The 6,153-nt window shown below is 51.1% G+C and overlaps 1 long non-coding RNA gene across 1 annotated transcript; it reads right to left on the minus strand.

The window, feature by feature from the left end:
- Window positions 1-2,579: 2,579 nt before the first annotated feature.
- On the minus strand, window positions 2,580-5,893 carry LOC105532571. The gene is made up of 3 exons (XR_001005010.1): window positions 3,206-5,893; window positions 3,072-3,129; window positions 2,580-2,803 (listed from the first exon to the last, which is right to left on the minus strand). It is a non-coding gene; the product is annotated as an uncharacterized LOC105532571 (long non-coding RNA).
- Window positions 5,894-6,153: the final 260 nt, after the last annotated feature.

Genomic DNA, 6,153 nt, shown 5'->3' on the forward strand with positions numbered 1-6,153 from the left:
CAAAGAAGACATTTCCCTCAAAAGGGGGAAAACAGCTTAAAGACACCTCCCCCAGCTCAGCCAGCACTGGGACACAAGCAAAATGCCTGACTGGCCGGTAAATCATCTTGGGAGGAGAGAGTTTGAATAGAGGGGAAAGCGGAAAAGCAGAAGCCCAGCATAGTGTGAGCTGATTCCAGCAGAGACTGAAAGCAGCAAGGGGCCTGGGCTATGGGATACATAATTGGCTAACGAATAATACAGCCAAAATTGGATATTAACAGCAATTAATTTCTGTAGAGGCATTGGGGAAAAGAGCTGCAGAAAACCCCATTGGGCCTTAAGTCGAAGCAATCTGAAATTAAACCAGTGTCTCAATTAAATGGGAATAAATATTGCCACATCAATCTGTGTAGAGTGGGAGGGGGCTGACAGAAGCCCCCTGTGCAGCTCAGGGCACCTTCCTGCACGTCGGAAGGTCTCAGTGGCACAGCCTCAGTCGGGCACCACCCGGCCCATGACCTTGAGGCCAGGGCTCCGAAAGTTGGTTCGGTGCACGGCCTGTTGACCCAAAGGGACCTTGTATCACTCACTGCACGCTGATGCACCCAACAGATGAGGAAACGGAAGGAATCGAGTTCTTTAGAAAACAGAGACCGCGTCCTAATGGCAGCAGCGGTTGCATTTGCAAGGAGATTCATGAAGACAGAAGGAGCCTTCTGCGCCTTCCTTCCAACCGACTTCGAGCGGCTCGGTCCCCTCCGGCGTGGGATCTGGAACTAACGCTGACTAAGGCCGACGGAGGAATATGTCTTTTTCCTTGCAGGTTGAAGATTTTTGTGGTGGTTTTGGCTTCTGTGGAGAGGGTTGCGGGGGAGGGGAAGGAGGGTGTTTGGGGATGGCGAGGACACGTCTCTGGGTCCTGAGGGAAAATGCCTGCTCCCTAGCAGGGTCACTGGGGCTATCCGGGAGAGGAGGCTGAAGGTATGGGCGGGGCGTCCTAATGGGGAGTTCAGGAGGATGTACTGAGACGGACTCAGCAAATAAAACTCCAAACCCCCAAGCGCTTTCGCGGCGGGGTCCTCTCCCAACCTCCCCCCTGTCTGTACCCCTTCCCAGGCTGCACCTGCCAGCTCCTTTTTCTTGCAAGTTCTGAGGCTTTCCGGGGTGCAGGGTGGGGTCCTTAAGGCCGCAGGTACTGAAGTGGATCGGAGAGAGGCCCAGAGGAGGACGAAGGAAGCAGGACTGCGGGCCCCGGGCACACAGGCTGACCGGCTGCACGGCCGTGAGGATGCGGCGTCTAGGCCCAGGCCTGCGGCTGGGGAGCGCTGCGGGTGGCCAGGGGAGGACGTGACCTCCCGCCCAGGCCTTCGGTCTGGCTCGGCCACCCTTGGAAGCTGAGGATGTACCCTCGCCTCGATTCGTCCCTCTTCCTGCCCCCGACTCCGTAATAATCTCTAACGTTGACCGTCCAGTGTCCATCTGGCGCTAGAGTGAAATCAATGTGCATGGAAAATGGAAAAATGACCTCTCCGGGGACAGTCCCTGGCGTTTGTCGCCCTGAGCTGGGGGCGCCCTGACCTCTTCGCCTCCCCCTCGACTTAGAACTTGGGCCTGGGGCTCATCCTAGAAAGAACCTGAGACTAACCCGCGTCTACCCACACCTCGGATGGGTCCAAAGCTTTGGGAACTGCAGGAGGACCCGAATCTCAGGAGTTCCAGGTCTGCATGATTCAGGAGAGAAAGAGAAAGAAAAAAAAAAAAAAATCAAGACTGGGAAATGGGAGCAAAAAAGAAAAGGGAAACCAGCGCCTGCTCATCTTCTCCTTGCTCCATGGAGAAGTCTCTGGTGCATTCCAAGAGAAAGAGACGAGAATGCCTCGTGCGTGCTGGGAAGCGAGTCACTGAGAAGCCCTGGGCGCGGTCCGGGCCGGCAGGGGCCGAAATGGGGCCCGCGCCTACAGTCGTGGAGCCGCAACTCGACGCAGAACCGCCCTGGCAACATCACACGAAGTTGCAATATGCACTTGCAGCCAAAGTATTGCCTCCTGGACTCCAGGTCTCAGTATTTTGTGTGTGCTTAAGCAACAAATAGGTTGGATTTGAATTTCAAAAGAACCCTCCCAGTGTAATTTTGAGAGAGAAAGCTCTTAGTGATTCTGGAAGTTTGTTTTCTGGGCTTCCCGGCCCCTGACCCAGTCCCTCAGGTCTTGGTAGCGTTTCTATTTTAAGACAAAAGGGAGAAGGATAGGAAATAAAAAGATGAACCTATTGAGAGTTGCTGACACTTTTATTCTGACCTGGAACATTCCTTGCCCTCAATAAGGCCCGATTTTTTTTTCTTTTTCCTTTTCTTTTCTTTTTCTTTTTTTTAAGGCCATCTAAATTTGCTGCAGGAAGATCATTCCAGGCCTTCTACACAGCTCTATAAGGCAAAAAGCCGCACACATTGCCTCCCACAAATTCCGTTTGAAGTCCTTTTTTCTTATATGTCTACATTTGTGATGCAATTAAGTATTGAATACATTTTCTTTTAAAAAAGCTGAAATGAGATTGAGAAAGACTTGGCAAAACACCCAATGAAAGAATTGTAGATGGGATTTGGGGAAAAAAGTCTTTATTGGGTACCATCATTCTCATTATTGTTATTATTGACATCCTCGTCACTGTGAATCAGCCAGCCCAGCCTCCAACACACATACCACCAGCACAACTCCTCATGTTGACTCATGGGCCCTGAAACCACCCACAGAGTAGATGAGGGAAGGGAGGCTCCATCTGTCCTAGGGAGAATGCTTTGCAGCTGCCCCCAAAAGACTCCATTCTAAGGTTGGAATGGGAGGAGGGTATTATGTAAGTTCAAGAGGAGGAAAGAGAAAATGTTTTCCCTGTGGAAGCAGCATAGGTGGATGGACTTTTGGTGGCTAAATGCCTTCCTCTAAATGCTAGCATTGGATATGGTTATGTGGGAAAATGTATGTGTGCATATGGGCACACCCCTCCTCCAAATATCTCTGTGGCAAAAGCTCCTCAAACATTCACAAAAGCTGCCCCCCTCCCTTTGGTAACGGAAGTAACTTACAGGAGTTTACCTTTGCCTCTGTTAGAAGGTCAATCTCTTTTCCGCTTAAGCGGAGATCTGGGCTGTTTCTGGCAGGGGAAAGAAGAATATCACCAATTTTTCCTTTGATACATTTCTAAATCTGGAAGTATCTGGTAGAGTTACCTCAAGAATCATATAAGCTTGCATCACGTTGAGGACTGTGATGGCGGCGGTGCATATGAGCCCATCAGGGCCTTCTTCACATATTCAGTCAGCAAACTGCCTCAACCTCGTCCTACTTTTTCTTAACCATATAATTCCCCTTTCATTTAAGCCATAGACTGTAGCTAGAGGGGCTCAAATAGGTAATAAGAGAGAAGATGTTAAAGAGTTAAATGCCCTCAAAGGGGAGAAATATCCAGGTTTCTTGTAAAATTACTGGTGGCATAAATAGGCCCCAAATACAGAAGGGAAGGGCTGACCTTCACTTGAACACCTTATCTGAGCACAGAAGGGGCCTGGCAATTATACACAGGGCCAAGTGGTCCATTCGTCTCTTTGCCATTTTCGACCATTAACGCCCTACATAAACATACATTTTGTAATGAGACCCACCCAGTGGACACAGGCAAATGCCCACACCCTTGCACACAGACCTAGTAGACCCAGAACACTCCCACACACATTAAAGCTTTCTGGAACAAGAGTTTACATAAGTAATGAAGTAAAAAATATGCCCCTCCCATCATAGATTATCCACAGCAGAAACCTAGCAGGCGTCAGCCATGGTACCTGCGGTTTAAGCTCTCAGCTTAAAGCATCTGAAAGGGGCATTACGTGGGAAGGCATCCGGAGATTTTACCGGAGGGCACATCCGCGAAGGGTACAGCAACCTCTGAAGGAATTACGGGGAAGCAATTACCAAAAAGAGGCTCGTCAATGTGGACATTTGTGGGGCAAGGGTTTTAGTAATCAGAAGCTTAAACCATGCCTAAAAGAAGCATCCAGCAGCCTTCACAGTGAGCAGAGGGGGCAGAGCAAGGGGCTTTACACCCCAATAAGGCCCAGCACTGACTGCTTTCTTCTTCCCAAACCTGTCCAGAAAGTGCGAAGGGGACACCAGAACTCAGAAAGCTACTAGTTTCAGGGGAGGTATATTTTGAGGGCAATGGCAAATAGACAAGGCTTGCTAAGGCTCAGGGGTGAGAGAAGCTGTTTTCCCTTTCTGTCCTGCAGCCAAGCTTGCCTTCTGGGTCTCCAGAGGCAGCCCAGCACCTGCAGTCTGCAAGATGTGCACTGCAGCTTTCTCTCTGCGGGGGCAAGCAGGTTGTGCCACATTCTGCAGACCCAGAGAAGGTTCTGGAAGTATCTAGGTGGGGTGCTACACACTTAACCTCTGCCTGACTCTAAACACTGCCTTAGGAGGGCAAATGAAGAGCCTAAGAGGTAAAAATTATACAAGGATTACACATAGTAGGTACTCAATAAATATTTGGGGGAACTGAGGCCAGGGAGGGGCCCTGATCCAAGGCATCACTGAACACTAATTTATTTAGCAGGCTAGACTGAGGCTTTGGAGAGGAAAGAAGTCCTCAGTAAGCTTCAGTGGAGACTCTTAGGCCTTGATTACTGTGTCAGGAATCAAATTAATCTCCTAAACATCCCTTATGGCCTTGGCCTTGCAAAGCCAGGCCTCTGCCATGCTCGGGGGAAGGGATGCAGCAGGCTTCCTGGGCAGAAGGATCCAGCTCTTGGCCTCCTTTCTCTGCTCCTCCCTCTACTGCAGGGACCTGCCCCTCCTCCATTTCCTCCACCTGGAAATTAATGAGCTTAGGTCTTGCCCCATCCGCTGCAGCTTGGTGGTTAATACAGAGCTGGAAATGGGATGAGATTGTGGCAGCGCAGTACGAGGGGGGTCTCTAGGACCAGCTGCTGCTCAGGGTCTAGTGATGGGAGGAAGGCCTGATTTGGGAAGCAGGTTCTTCAGGATGAAAAGCTTAACCCTTTCCATTCCCTGACAGCCTCTTTCAAAACAGTCTTTCCTCAGACCCCCACTTGCACACATTCTGTTTTTCCTTCTGTTCACATTTTTAAAGGAACACATGTCTCCCTTGGGTCCGTGTAGGTTATTGTGCCTCTGCCTTCCCCTGCAGCTCCTGGATCTCTGCCTGAAACTGCAATAACAGCTACAGGGAGGGCGTGAGGTGCTCCTTAGAGCCATGGCCAGGCTTTCAGCTCCGATGGAGCTTGTGAACCCGCTAGGAACTGGCTCCTTCTTGTCCACATAGCCTAGCGACTTCCTTAAGCTTGTCAGGTGCTCTCAGCTCTACAGCAAAGGGTGACAAACAGCTCCCCCTCTCCCTTCCAACCGCCTGCCCTCCTCCCCAAACCTCAAGTAGAACACAATATATCCGCAGTCCAGGCCCTGAGGCAGTCTGCCAGTCTCTGGATGCCAAATTATTATTTTTTTAAGGGCAAATCGAAAAACTCAGCTCAGAACAAAAACACAGTCACGGAGGAAAGTGTCGACCCACATACAATGAGTCCTGAGCCCAGAGAAAAATCTGCACACACAAGCACTCCGCAATGCGCTCCCAAGCGACCCCCTCCCCACGCACGCCGCATCTGTGCTGCACAGATCTGCTTCTGTCACAGAACCAGCTTCTGTTTCTCTCCCTGAGTCTGTTTGCATCTCTAAGCCCCTGTCTGTCACAGGCTGCACACCTCCCCACCCCACGGGCTCCCGTGCGGGACAGGCAGCCGGAGGGAGCTCGAGACCCCTCCCCTCGCGCCCGCAGCCGCTGCGCTGAGGTCTGCGGAGGGCGCCTGGTTCGGTCGGTCGCTCCTTCCTTGGCGGGCCCTTGCCGACCCACGGTGCTCAGCCAGCCCCATTCTTGGCATTCACCGCGTGCCTTAATTGTATGGACATTTAAATCAAGGTCCGCTGTGAACACGGAGAGAGAGGCCTTTCTCCTGAGGAAGGAAAGGAGGAAGGAAGGAAGGAAGGAAGGAAGGAAGGAAGGAAGGAAGGAAAGGTGAAAGAAAGGAAGGGGGGTGGGTAGAAGATGGAATAAGAAAACCAGGAAAAAGAAATAAAAAGCGGCGCGTGTGCGTGCGCACTGACAGCGGGG

This window comes from Mandrillus leucophaeus, unplaced genomic scaffold (assembly GCF_000951045.1).
Source record: "Mandrillus leucophaeus isolate KB7577 unplaced genomic scaffold, Mleu.le_1.0 Scaffold97, whole genome shotgun sequence".
NCBI classification, from domain to species: domain Eukaryota; kingdom Metazoa; phylum Chordata; class Mammalia; order Primates; family Cercopithecidae; genus Mandrillus; species Mandrillus leucophaeus.